The sequence below is a fragment of the Equus caballus genome, chromosome 3 (genome assembly GCF_041296265.1).
Source record: "Equus caballus isolate H_3958 breed thoroughbred chromosome 3, TB-T2T, whole genome shotgun sequence".
NCBI lineage: Eukaryota > Metazoa > Chordata > Mammalia > Perissodactyla > Equidae > Equus > Equus caballus.
The window spans coordinates 27,460,485-27,474,397 of NC_091686.1; the positions used below are offsets into that span (position 1 = coordinate 27,460,485).

Here is a 13,913-nt window from a genome sequence, read left to right on the forward strand (position 1 = left end):
TTGAGCAAGTTTCTAAACCCAGCACCTGGTATGGGATCCGGTGGTTAGAGAGCTCCCAACTAATGGCGCCTGTTCTTGTCAGAAACTTGCCAGGTGACATCACTTGCGGAATGACCAGCAGCAACATGGAAGCTCCACGTGGAAGACAGGTCCTTGCTGGAGGAATATAACCTTCCATTTTGATTGCAGCTGCCCAGACAAACAACTGGGTGTGCAGAAATAAGTGTGAGGCATGTGCAAAGCCCCATGTTCCCTCCATGCAGGGCTCTGCCTTCCAATGAGCTCATCCACTGAGTCTGACCCAGCGGGTCACACACAGCAGACGTGAGCAGCGAGCCAGGAGTGCTGGTCCTAACATTTGCATAGCACGTGAAGCATCGGCTCCAAACCCAAAGCGAAGCTGTCCCCTGGATCCGTTTTAATGGGCATCGGCGACTTCGGTCCTTGCATGGTTGGAGTACATCTTAACTGACATTGCTCCCAGCCCTCCCTATTATCGAGAAAAGTTCTCGTGCTTCGCACGCACCGAGCAGGGAACAAAAGCGGCAGGGAGATGTCAGAGAGAGATCTGAGCCGGGTTTAAAAATGATATGCTGGCTGTCAGCGCCACTGGGCTGGGGACAGTCTGGCCATTATAAAGGTCCAGAGAGGTTGCCTTGGCAGCTGAAATTCCACGTCTGCTCGCCTCGTATCCCGTGTCCCCACACTTCCTGGACCAAGAGCTTTGGGATCTCCCCTTAACTTCTATCTTCTGCTCCCATGAGGTCCACCATCATCCACCAGCGGTCAGACTCAGGAACAATGTGTCCTTTTGCGGGTCAAATGCAATCACCTTTTTCTTGCACACTGGAGGAAAAGGCACTCTCTCTCTAAATATATAATTTTTAAATTAGGAAATCCACTCTCTATTTTTTTTTTAATATTGTCCTTTCAAGGATGTCTCTATTTGCAAATAGTTTGATCCTCTTCCTGTACGCAGCACCAACATTAGTGTGACCTTTTCCTGCTAATTGGAAAATCTTACGGAAATAAACCCTGTCAGAAAATGAGAAGTGACTCCCCCTTTGGATGGCCAAACGACCTCAGAGGGGGAAAGAAGTTCTGAATTTCTGCTCCTTTTGCACACACTGCAAAATCTTTATTACTTCGGAGAGCCTTGAAGCTCCGTAATGCCCCTCCAGTGCAAAGCGGAGTAAATAAATTTCTTCTTATGACCACTTTGGAGAAACACACAACCAGATTTACTCAGCAGGAATAGATAGTGGACAGGATAATGAAGAGAGAATAAGAATATGATCGGGGTTTACAGCCTCTTCTGTCTCTTTAAAGGGTTTTAATCCTTCAGAAACAGGATACGGGGTCCATTTCCTTAAAGATACAGTGTCCCTTCTGGGACAAGAAATGTTATAAAAAGCTAAGATGTAACATCTATCTCGCAATATTGATTGGCACTTTAGTGTGATAAAAGGGGTTGAACCTGAAGGGGAAAAGAGGAAAAAAGGTAAGCGGGAATTACTCTTTGAAGAATTCAGTGTCCCTATAATATCAGGCCAAACTTTGACGACAGAGAAACAAAAGCGCTCTTTGGGGCTGGTGACACGGTGACATTCATCCACAGAGCTGGATGGTGAGGGCGGGTCTCTGGAACAACTGATTCACGTCCGCCGGAAATCACTTCTGCTTTAAAAGCAATTCTGATGATTCTGATGGCACGTTCTGATTATTTCGAAATGGACCCCAAATGAGTCAGGCCAGACATTCTGATCCATTGCCATTGACCTAAAGGACGATGTTCCGTCTCTTGAGAGGCGTTGAGTTAAATGCTCCAGTGACCCAGCTCGTTCACCTCATGCCCCAGATTCAGTGAGGTCGATTTCCGTGACTCTCCTGTGCATCCCCTCCAGCGCTCTGGGATCAGCCTCGCTATTGCTCTTGCCCCTAGGCACGAAAACAGGCTCCTTTCCCTGCAAATGGGGACACCTAACCTTTGTTGAGCACTTAGTGTGCATCAAGTATTCTCACTGAATCCTCAAAATAACTTCAGTGGCAAGGTTATTAACCCCAGTTTACAGAAGGAAAAGGAGGCTCAGAGAGGCCCTGCATCTTGCCCAAGGACACACAGCGTGTAAGAGGCAGAGCTGGGATTCAAAGCCATGCCTGCCAGGATCTGAAACCCACACTCTCTCCCAGTCGTTACAACCAGATTGGGCTCCTAAGAGGGATCTGTGGTTGCCCTCCTGGGATTCTGCTCCTGACACCCTACATCCTGATGTCCTTTCTGATTTGTGGAGGACTCCAAATGTCACCCAGTTCATCTGTTTAGGAAACGACTTTTCCCCACAGCCCAAATCCCCATTCTCTCTTTTACCGTCTGCCAGGAAAGTGGAATGGTTGTCACCAAGCACAAAGTTCTTCTACTAGCCCACGGGCATCATTTATACCTGTCCCGTCCAAGCTCCTCCATGGGCTGCTAACTGCGTTGAAAACCAAACCCCTTGCCTTGGCACTGTGGCAGGGCCCTTTGCAACCTGCCTCCGATACCCCTCAGAACCCTGCCACCTCCCTCCCTGAAACTCCAAACACACACTCTGTGTTCCGCCAGTACCAAACTTCTCATTGTTACCCCCAAACACGGCACCCTTCAAAACTCTTTGCCTTTGCTCTCACTTTGATTGGTTTTTCTCCTTGAAGGCGCAACAAAAAGTCACCTCCTCCGAGAAGTCTCCCCTGAATGCCCCAGTTGGAATCACGTTAGGTACTTCCTTGCTCTGGCTTCCCATTGCCCCTTTATATTGCCTCTCCCCCGAGCCCAGCTGTTGTTATTACCCTGTATAGTGACGATTTGCTCATATCCTGGCTCTCCTTCCCTTGACTGACTGTAGATTCACTAAAGCGCAGACCATGTCCTTTTCATCTTGGGGTCCTAGGTACCTGATCCAGGTATGCTTGTTGGTGAAATAAATGAACTTGTGGGTGAGTTAACCAGCCCTTCTAAAATCCCACTATGTGCCAAGTCAGTACTGGGCCCTGGAGTTACAGAGTCACATAGACAATCTGTGACCTTAGAAACCTTTCCACCTTCAGAGAGTTCTGACCCAAGAAAGAGGATTTGAGTCTCTGGCTGGAGACAAAGAGAATTCTACAGCAGCCGTATGATACTGTGGCACATCCTCACTGGCTGTTCACCAGATCGTTTTCTTTTCCTTTTGAACATATGGTTGGAGTGCATTTCCCACCCTCCCTTGCAGTTAGGTGTGGTCACCTGACCGAGCTCTGGCTGGAGAGCAACAGTGACGAGCATCACTCCAGGCCTGGCCCATAAAAACCTCCATTGCCCCTCTGCTGTTTCTCCAACTAACTACTGACTAGAGGAGATTCCTGGGACCCAGAGGAGGGCAGAGCCACAAGACAGGAGGAGCCTGGCTGCTGAGACCCTGCCTGCAGCAGGGCCGCCCTGGGGACCTGCTCCACCAGGCACACTAGCTTTGAGTGAGCAAGAAATACAATTTTTAAAGTGTTAAGCTGCTGAGATATTGGGGTTATGTGTTCTAGCAGGTGGCCTGCCCTAACAGAGTGACAACAGAGTGTGTGTGTGTGTGTGTACACAAGATTTCTGTGATCCACCGGGTGCTCAGAAGGAACCCTAGACAATCCCAGATGGCCTGGCCCACATTCCTCTTCCACCTGCAGCTTCCAGACTCAAGGATCACTATGGACAAGCTGCCCACTTCCACAGAAAGCCTTTTGCTCGCCCTCCCTCTTTGTCAGCTGTCATAACAAGTGTCAGGCTCACTTGAAATGCTACTCCTCAAAGGGCTCTCTGTTGAGTCCTTGTTTTGGAAACTTGATGACATTCCCGTGGGTCCTACTTTCTCTTTCTGAATTTGCCAAAGATCCCTTGCCTTGCGCCCACGAGGGCTGCCGGGCTCTACCACGGGGCTGCCTCACCTCATCCCTGCCCTGTGGCCTGGGCCCCAGAGATGTATTACGGGCCGTGATTGATAAGGAGCAGAGGTGGCCCTACCTAAATGAGAAAGGCCTCTTGCTTTTGGTGTTTACAGAAAAAAAAAGACCGCTCAGCACATCGGAACGTGCTCCTCCCACCAATGCAGTGTGTTTTCAGGGCTCTCGTTCTGGGCTGCGGGAGAGAACTTTCCATTGTTGTTGTGTTTTTAATGGCAGGATACTATGAACTAGGAAGTGACAAACCAGTGGTTTCTAAATCTGCCAATCCATGCAAAAATGATCATGGAGGGGCCTGCCCGGTGGTGCAGCAGTTAAGTGCGCACGTTCCGCTTCTGCAGCCCGGGGTTCAACGATTTGGATCCCGGGTGCAGATGTGGCACTGCTTGGCAAGCCATGCTGTGGCAGGCGTCCCACGTATAAAGTGGAAGAAGGTGGACACAGATGTTAGCTCAGGGCCAGTCTTCCTCAGCAAAAGAAGGAGGATTGGCAGCAGATGTCAGCTCAGGGCTAATCGTCCTCAAAAAAAAAAAAAAAAAAAGATCATGGGGTCCCAGAATTCCAGAGGCACAGAATCCTGGGACCTCTGAATTCTAGAACCTTGGTGGATTTGGGGAATCTTGGAGACTCAGAATCCTTTTTTAGAGCAGTCTCTAAGGCTACCAGTTCCTGGGGTGGAACTCAGAGCAGTATTCCAGCCTCCGCCACCAGTGTCCATTCCCCACCCCAGGGAGGTGCAGTGGGATGTGACGTGCCAGGTTCTCCAGTGACAAGCGTGAGGGAATAACTCGGAACAGCAGCCTGAGCACCTACTTGTCACCTCAACACATTGCTGGGAAATTCGGCAGCTCTGCCTGTGGATGGGCCTCCCCTGGTAGGCTGCCTTTTCACTTTCGTTCCCCAGGGAATAAGCGAAATGACACCAAAAATGCGAAGCCACCAGGTGTTCACACCTGGGGTAGGCAGACGGGGATGCAGTCCAGTGATGAAAATGTCACCTGTCGAGATGACATTATCCCTCCTTTTGGCCCTGATTCCTGCTTCGGAGCTGAGCCTCCTGGGAAGAGCCCGACTCAGCTCTGGGCAGCTGGAGACCTGGGGCCAGTTCTTAGGGGAAGTGGCACCTGCTTGAGGGACCTGGAAAAGTGACTGAATCACAAAATGTCCTGCCAAGGGGCTGAGGCAGCCATACCCTGAACCCAGAATTAAATCATCCTCTGAACTCCGAGAGGGTTGAGGGCCAAACTCTGGGCAAGAATAACACACCATGCAGAGGCTCTCCTCGCCTGCTTTTGCATGCTGGCGCTTACTAGCAGCAGTCACGTATCCTACCTCTTCTAGAGCTAGAAGTGTTCTAGGGTATCTTGGTTTCCATGTTTCAGCCGCGAGTAAGGAGGCCTCACGGCACAGAAGGGAAATCCAGGCTGAGAAGATCCAAGAGGCGCGAGGTTGATTCTTGCCTGCTGTTTCCTAGCTGCGGGACCTTGAGCAGTTTCTGGACTTCTCCAAGCCTGAGGATTGTTGGACGGATTACGTGAAATAATAACAGCTAATATTCATGGAGCGCTATGTGCTAGGAATTGTGGTATCACCCCAGTTAACAACAACCTTATCACCTAAGGACGATTTATCTTTTTGCAACAGATTCCAAAAATGGGGAGCCCAGGCCCAAGGTCACTGAACCAAACAGTGGTGGAGGCAGAGAGAAGAGAGCTTCCTATCACGCCGACCGAGTGGGGCTTCTGCACCTCCATGCCATTGACATTGGGAGCACGATAATTCTTTGTGGTCGGGGACTGTCTGTGCATTGTGTGATGTTTAACTAGATGCCAGTGGCACACACTTCCCATCCAGTTGTGACAAGCAAAAATGTCTCCAGACATTGCCACGTGTCAGGGAGTGGAGTTAAATCATTTGAACACCACAGAAATAGATGGAGAATCAGATAGGGTATAGATATAGGATATATCGATAGGATGTAGATATAAAGATAGTGTCTGAAACATGGAGGATCAATAAATGTCGTTATTATAATTCAAAATGTGGAACCCTTGCCCTACACTATCGTCGGGGGCAAAAGAGAGAGAGAGAAACAAGTATCAGGTTTCTCTGGCCCCAGATCATATAACGAAATCTAAATGGAATTGATAAAATATGCAAACTCATGGAGGAATTTTTCAAGTATTTTGAGGTTATGAGACCGGCTGTGTCGAGTGCGTAACTGTCACCCACACATTTGATGGCATGAATCTTACTGCACCATGTGATCCCCAACTGATGCACTGGAAGTAGGAGAGGCTGGCAGAGAGAGGGGACGTCTGTGCTGTGTCCGGCGCATGTCAGGCCCTCCCCGTTGGGAGCCTTGTGTTTGCTATGCTGTTTAATCCTCCAGGAGACCTATAAGATTGGCCTTACTTCTCTCCCTTTCCAGAGGGGCAACCCAGGTTCTGCGAGGCCAGAGGACCTTAGCCAACATGGTATAGTCAGTCTTAGGCAGAGCCAGGATTGAAATCAAAACCTTTCAGACGATGGTCCTAACTCCTGGGGCCCCCAAAAGAAAAAGAAAAAAAGCTGGCCCCAAACTCTTATTTATAGGCTCTGTGGATGGGAGTGAGTGTGCACACCCATGGCCAGCCTTCAGTGTTTTCTAGACCCGCAGAGTTTTTGGGGATCTCTGTACACCTGTCAATGTGCCATAGTCTGCAAGAAGCCCAGACACGCATGGGGGTGAAGATATATACACAGACGCTTTTAGTGCAAAGTGGACAGTACAATAGACAGGGACTCGAGAAAGGCTGTGGGAGCCAAAGAGAATGTGCAGAGGTCCTGGAATAGGTATGTGACTGGCCGTTGTGTAGGCTGGGTGACAGTCACACATTCAACACTGTTCCTTTTGGCCCAGGTTGGGGGTGGGTAGGGGCAGGTCGCGGCTGTTTCCCGGTAGAGGGAATGCTGACAGAGCTGTGAACTGAGGTTTTGAAAAGCGCTGAGCTAAAGAGAGAGGCGTAGGGAAGGGGCAGCTGGCAGATGGACAGGTGTGAGCAAGAGTCAGGTTTGGGAGAGAGTGAGGAATTAAAACATTCTAAGAGTCCACCTCTCGGTGCAGGACAAAAAGGACCGGGATGGGGGAGGGAAAATGCCAATTGCAATGCTCCATTTTATGCCCAATTCCAAGCGAAAACTATCCTTGGAAACAGTCACATCGTCCTCCCCAGGTGCATTTTAATCCATGCTTCTCCACTTCGAGTGGGCTTTCTATGGCATCATAGTTCCTGGACCCATGAACGAGATAAACTGTCTCAAAAGTAACAGGAATTTAATTTCTTCTAGTGGGAAAAAAACAAAATAAAAGGAAAAAAACCCTACAAAACAAACCATGCGTATAAGAAATTCAGATAACGTCAGATTGGGAGGAAAAACAAAAAGTGGGAGAGAGAACCCAGGAGCTGACAAAGCACTGGGGAAAGAAAAAAAACATTAAAAAACCTGTTTGGGCAACAGTCAGAAGTTGTTTCATAACATTTTAAAACCAAAGTTGGCTCCAATATAAAAGATTTCTCCTTTCTTGATAAGACTGCGTTTTTCCCCTCCACCATTTCAATGGCGCTAAAATAATCTTCGCTTTAGGACAGCTAATCCAAAGTCTATCTTCTTGAAGGATCCTTATTAAAACTCCTGCAAGCAGTTGGCAGTGCTTGGAGCTGTCTCCCCAATATTTCACAACTTTCCGTCCTGGAAGATGAATCCCACATTCTTAAAATAGAATCAGATCTCAGGCTGAAGTTGGTGGGCAGGAGGAGCTGAAACTACAGCACAAAGAAAGAGGGGGGGATGGGGGCGACCCTTGGCAAGGCACTCCCAGGGCTGGGATCTGGGTTTTCCCAGAGTCGGAGGAGGACAAGAACAGCTGGAAGGGATGCGTCCGACCGTCGCTTTCCCTCTGGCCTCCCAGTTCTTTAGAATCCTCAGAGACCTCCCTCAAGACAGAGTCTAGTCCCAGTGGGACAAGTCTAGCCCAGAGGAGTCCAGCGATAACCCCTCAGTTACAGAGAGGGGGCCTGAAGGGTCCTCCATGGCCGGTGGAATTCTGGCACCGCAGGGCAGGGAGACAAAGGAACCTGGAATTTGGGTTGGAGGATGTGAGTTTGGGCCCCAGATCTGCTACTCTGACCTCAGAGGAGCAGCCCCATCTCCTCCGCCGCCCGCCGTGAGCTAAGCCCTGGCTCCCTGAGGGGTTTTGCTATTTAAATGAGAAAAGCGCACAGTAGGGACTCAAGTATGGCTTGTCTTAATCTAAATTGAAGTTGTTTCTAGTACTGAAGGGGAAGAGGTTGGCAAAATTGTGCCAAAGAGAAATTCTCCTGTGGCAGTCCACTCGGACCCAGAGTTATGTCACCTCTCTTGGCCCCAGCAAGGTGGCTATGGGGGAGGGGTGGTTGGCATGTGGGATGGGAACCGTGATGGGGTCCTAAGTCTTGAGAATCCAGTCACTCTGTCAATATTCCCAAAGGGAGATGAGGTTCTTTCTCAAGTGAACTTAGATGAACTCCAAATAAAAACCCTGAACAACCACAAAATAGCTTCTCCATATTCTTTTCTACAGCTAATATTTCTAGGGAATTCTCCATGCACCTCTCCTTACAGGCACATCTTCACACACAGACTCATTCATACACGTGTACACATACTCACACGTATACATGCACGCAAGCATCCACTCACATAAATGCACCTATAAACACACTGACCCAAACATTTACACATACACGCTCACACACATATGCACACTCACAAATGTGTGCATCCACAAGTCACATGCAACACACACACACATGTGCATACAAACCCATACTCATATCCATTCACTCATACACCCTTACACATGCACACACACATGCACTACACTTGCACACATGCACACTCGCACGTACATGTCTCTCCAAAACCCAATTCTTCTTGCAAGCTCCCAGTTTTAACCAAAGAGCAGGAAATCCTCGGGTCTCGCAGTCCTCTTTTCAGGTGTCTGACCCAGCTTGACAGGTCGCCTGGTTTTGCTAAAGCCAACGCAAGCAGGCTTTCCGGGCCTCAGTCTTGCACTAAATCTCTTGCTATGGAACCTTTGTCGCCTAACAGTAAGGGTGCTTGAAGCTTGCTCCCTGCCTTCCTCACCTGCCTCCCACATCCTCAACCTTGAGCCTCCTGGGTCTGCAGCCTGGGGCCACATTCCCTACAGATTCAGCCTCTGTGTCTCTGAGCGTGCTTTTCTGTCTCTTCCTTGTCCATCTGGCAAACTACCTCTCATTCCTGCACCATTCACTCAGCAATCGTTTATTGAGTACCTCCCAGGGGCCAGATTCTGGGCTGGGTGTGCATGAGTGGGGGTGGGAGGAAGAAGTGAGAAACAGAAGTGCCACTGCCCTCAAACTCACAGCTCTTTATGGCTTAGCTTCCAACATTGCTTCTTGGGAGCCTCCCACCATGGCTCTCTCCCTGCCCAGGGGAAGGGAGTCACTCCCTCTTAAGGATTCCTGCTGCTTCCACTACTACAAACCAAGTTAACATTTTCACCCCTCATCCTGGTGCTTCTCCAGTGCTCCCTAGAACTAGAAGGCAGCTCCTAGAGCCAACTGCTTAAGGCGCTCCCTGAGAATCATTCTTGACCCCTCTCTCTCCTTCCTTCCTTACCTCTCTGATCACTGCCAATCCTAAGCTTGTGACCTCCTAAATATCTCTCCGATTTGCCCTTCTCTCTATCTCCATCGCCATCATCTTATCTAAGCTGCCTACCTTGGCAGTCCTGACCCACACGATGTGCCCTTTCACTCTCTGAAGCATTTTTAAAGATCTTTCTCACCCTGCAGGGCCTTTGCACATACTGTTCCCTCTGTCTGGGACATTCCTTTCTCCATAACTCCTGCTTTCCATCAGCTCTCAGTTTAATCATTACCTTTACAGGGGACCCTTCCTGAACCTCGAGACTCAATTGGTCCACCCTCCTAAAAGCCCTGACCACAGTTGGGTCCAAAGCCACATGACTGTGTTCTTGGGCCCTAAGCACTGGGGCATTCGTGGGTCCCTTCCTCCACTCAAAAATATTACAAAATAGATTTCGTAATTGGTATAAAGGTAAATGTAATCCGGGCTGGGTTCGTTATTATGTACTCGTCATTATTATACTCACTTTCTTCTTTTGAGTTTAAAAGAAATGAAAATCAAAACATTTTTGTGGGCCCCTCAAAGTATCATGCGTGCTGTGCCTCCACTTTCTGACCGATACATCAGCCCTGCAGGGTCTGTCCTTCATTGCGTTGGGCATAGGTGACAGTGCAGTTAAGGGAGTGATTTCCTACCTAATGTGAGTCTCTGAGCTCCAGGAGGATTGGGGCCACGTGTGTCATCCTCACTACTGAATCCCCAGCAGGCAGCCGGGGCCAGGTGCTGCACGGGGAGCATTCAGGGAGTCATTTTTAGATGAACGTGTAAGGCACTGGTCTCCCCTACCAGAACCTGAGCTGTGAGGGGCAGGAGATCTCATTCTCTCTCCTCTCAGGGTCTGAAATCAGAGGATTGTACAAGCTCCAGATGCGGAGGGATGGCTGTCTCCCCCTTGCATGGAGCTCCGCTGGCCTCAGCGGGGGTCGGCACCCCCAGCTCCTCGATGGACAATCTGCTGTGGTCTGGGGCTGCCGAGCAGGACACTTGGCCCAAGTACAGAACAACCAGCATCACTCTCAGGCACCACATGAAGGAATGCAAGTGGCCAGCTTGTGGACAGTGTCACTTTACCACCAGCAACACCTCTCGGGTATGTGAAAGGAACTCGAGGTGGCTGCTGCAGGGCAGGGCACAGCTGGCCGGCTCCACAGCCCCTGGCCACAGAGGAAGGGGCACCAGGACCAGTGCCAGGGGCTTATTCCACTCACAGCTAAACTGTTCTGCTTTTCAAATACCCAGGAAGTGATGAGAGCTGGGCTGGAGGAGGCAGAGCCCACCCGCCTGCTTGGACCCCAGGGCAGGGGGATTGTCAGATCGGCCCCCCTCCAGCAGGCTGCAGAGTGATGATTGCCAGGAGGAGCCAGTGTTCCCACAGGCTGGTGTGCCAGGCTCATCAGTTAGAGTTTCAAGTGACGAGAACATGACAGGCAGCTCAACCCTTGACCCCTCCCTGCTCACTGATCTCAAGCTGTGATTATTTTTAATTTCAATGACGTTCATTTGGGAGCAAGCAGCCCAATGCAGCTACATGATCCCTTCCAACTCCAGAGATCCCGGCCAGGACTGGATACCTCACGAGGCAAGGCGGATGGCGTAGTATTGAGGTCACACGGATGGAGTGCTGATTTCCACCTCGACGGCGGCTCATGAAATGTGGACAAGTCACTTAACCTTTTCGTGAGAATTAAAGCGATGATGCAGATGGAGGGTTTATATAGGCCTGGCACACGGAGAAGCAATAAATGCCGCTGCTGTTAACTTTTAAGTGTGCTGGCTTCATCAGGAGACAAGAATGGCTGTCGAATTATAAAGCCCAGGTCAGCTACCTAATTCTCTCAGATTCTGGCTCTGGAACCCAGTTCTGGGAAGCCCAAGGTCTAGGCAGCCCAAGTAGCAGCCACCAGCCTGGCTGTTGCTGCAGGGACGATTCAGAGGCTGATCTGAGGGGAGGGGGGCTTTCCCAGCACGAGTGGTCAATGCCATGAGCATCAGGACAGGCCACCTCTGGCTGCCCACGAAGCCCACAGATTTGAGTGCTGGAAGGAACCGAAGGCCTTTACAAAATGCACTTCTTCAGGGAGGCGTGAATAAGGTGGGACTGAGGCAGGAACAGGGCCAGGGCCCTGGGACCACAGGCATCCCTGGAAGCTGGCAGTGAAAGGGAGCCGGGCACGTTCAGAGCTGGAACACACCTGCAGCTTCCCAATCCTCCTCCCTGCTCACATCATCCTGTACCCCTGCCCCCACTCCACGCTGGAGGTGGAGAGTCAGGAGCTTTTAATGCCATCACTGTCTTTCCTAAACCAGGTTACTTTGTTGCCCTGTACCCCAAAGGGCATGCTGATAAATCTCTAAATGAGGTCTCAGGAAGTGATGCTGGCATCAATTCTGGTAGCTGACAGTCGTGTTTGCTAATAGTGACTTCACAGGAAGTCCTGGGGCGCACCAGGAAGTTTCTTTAATAGATGCCACCCCTGCTGAAGAATCTTATAGAAGGGAGTATAGTCTGGTACGCTGTCCTCTAAGTTCACCAGACCGTCCACCCAACCACCTGAAGCTAATGCTTGCAGACCTCTGACCATGCCAGGAGAAGGGTTACGCTGGGGGACAAAACCAGCCACAGCTCCTGTCCTTGAGATACAGCCAGCTAAGGACAAGGATTCAGATAGCAATTAAATAGTCACGCCTTGCTACAGAGCAAGGCCACACCAAGATCCCAGGGGCCCAGTTCTCTTACTGCATCTTAAAAAGAGGCACTGATATTCAGGAGAGATCCCAGAAGCACGTGGCAGTGACGATGGTGGGTCAACCAGCTGTTTCACACGTGAAGCAGCTGGAAAGTGGAAGGACCTTAGCGTGGAGAAGAGAAGACCATGGGACATTGGGTTGCCATCTTATGACATGTGAAGAGTTGCTTTTGAAGGGGGAGGGAAAGGGAGAGCGTTATTCTGAGCGCAACCAGAAGGAAGAACAGTGGGTCGAAGGGGGTGGGGTTGACTTTCAGATCCACATAAGGATCTCCTGACTCCTAACTCCTGGAATGGCTGCCTCAGGACTCAGGAAGCTGTCCCTGGAAGAGGTGTCTGATCACCTCGTCCCCATGTTGGTGATCAATAAGAAGAATGTTCCGCATGTTTTAATTGTTCATCCCATCCTTTTGAACCTGCTCACCTCTTTCCTGCCTCGTGTTCTGCTATTCCTCTGTTTCAACTCTCCTGGGGAATCTCACCTGGCCTTGCCTCCCATTGGCAGCCTCCCAAATGTCCTCGGATGATGCTCTTCTGGGATTGGTTGGGACATGGTAGCGGCTGAAAGCGTAGGCTTTGGAGCAAGATAAATTTAGCTCCACCAGTCGTAAATCACATGGCCTTGTGCAAATGGCTTCTCTGAGCCTGTTTTTACATCTGTAACATGGAGGGACGATACGACCTGCTAGGACCTTGTGACGTGTTGGATGGGATCATGTGTGGATACCCAGAGGCTCGGGGGAAATGATCTACTTTCCTTTTCCTGGAACAGAAATTAACCAGTTTGACTGAATTCTTTTATTTGGCAGCCAAGAGTTTGGAGGCCAAGCAGACCCAACCGTGGAAGATCAAAGTAGGGCAAATTTTGCCTTTTTTGGTTGTTGGACAAATGCTGTGGACATGTCCATTAAACCTCAGAGAAGAGGCAAGATCTGCCTTAAGGAGGCGTGGAAGCAGGGCTAGGACTGCCCTAAAGAGCAGGTCACAGCTGACCCAGCAGAGGTGACTCGGGAACATCTATCTGCCCTTTAGCCAGCTCTGTGCTGGAGCTGCTCACGCCACGACCCCTGATTGTGAAATCTCCTCCTAACCCTGTGTTCAGTGACGTCACATTGTTAGCTTGACATCAGCCATGGTGGGAGGAGCATCGACACTGCAGAAATTGGCAAAGGTTCCAAATCAGGGCTCCTCTACCTGCTGAGAGCTGGTTAGTAAACATTTCCCAGCACACCCCTGCCTTCAACATTAGGACAAGAAAGGCCCCCATCACATAATTCACCTTCCAAATCATCACGTTCCTCAGGAAAAGGGAGCAGCAGTGCAGATTGACACCAAACCCTAGAGCAGCTGCTTCTGTCTTGTGTCGATAGGCGGAAGGAACTTGTCTGGCAAGTTTGCCCCAAAGATCTTTGTCCCTTCACTGGAGGAGCAGAGGGTGCCTTCCCGGTTGTCACTTAGCCTTAAATTGCCAGCATCCCAGGAGAGCAC

The 13,913-nt window shown here is 50.1% G+C and overlaps 1 protein-coding gene and 1 long non-coding RNA gene across 2 annotated transcripts in view; one reads left to right on the forward strand and one right to left on the reverse strand.

Annotated features, from left to right (window-relative positions):
• Positions 1-13,913, reverse strand: part of MAF (MAF bZIP transcription factor) — a 352,278-nt gene that overhangs the window by 123,437 nt on the left and 214,928 nt on the right. The gene's annotated exons all lie outside the window — the stretch shown is intronic.
• Positions 4,647-7,337, forward strand: LOC138923313 (uncharacterized). Its single transcript, XR_011436793.1, has 2 exons — positions 4,647-4,837; positions 5,346-7,337. It is a non-coding gene; the product is annotated as an uncharacterized lncRNA (long non-coding RNA).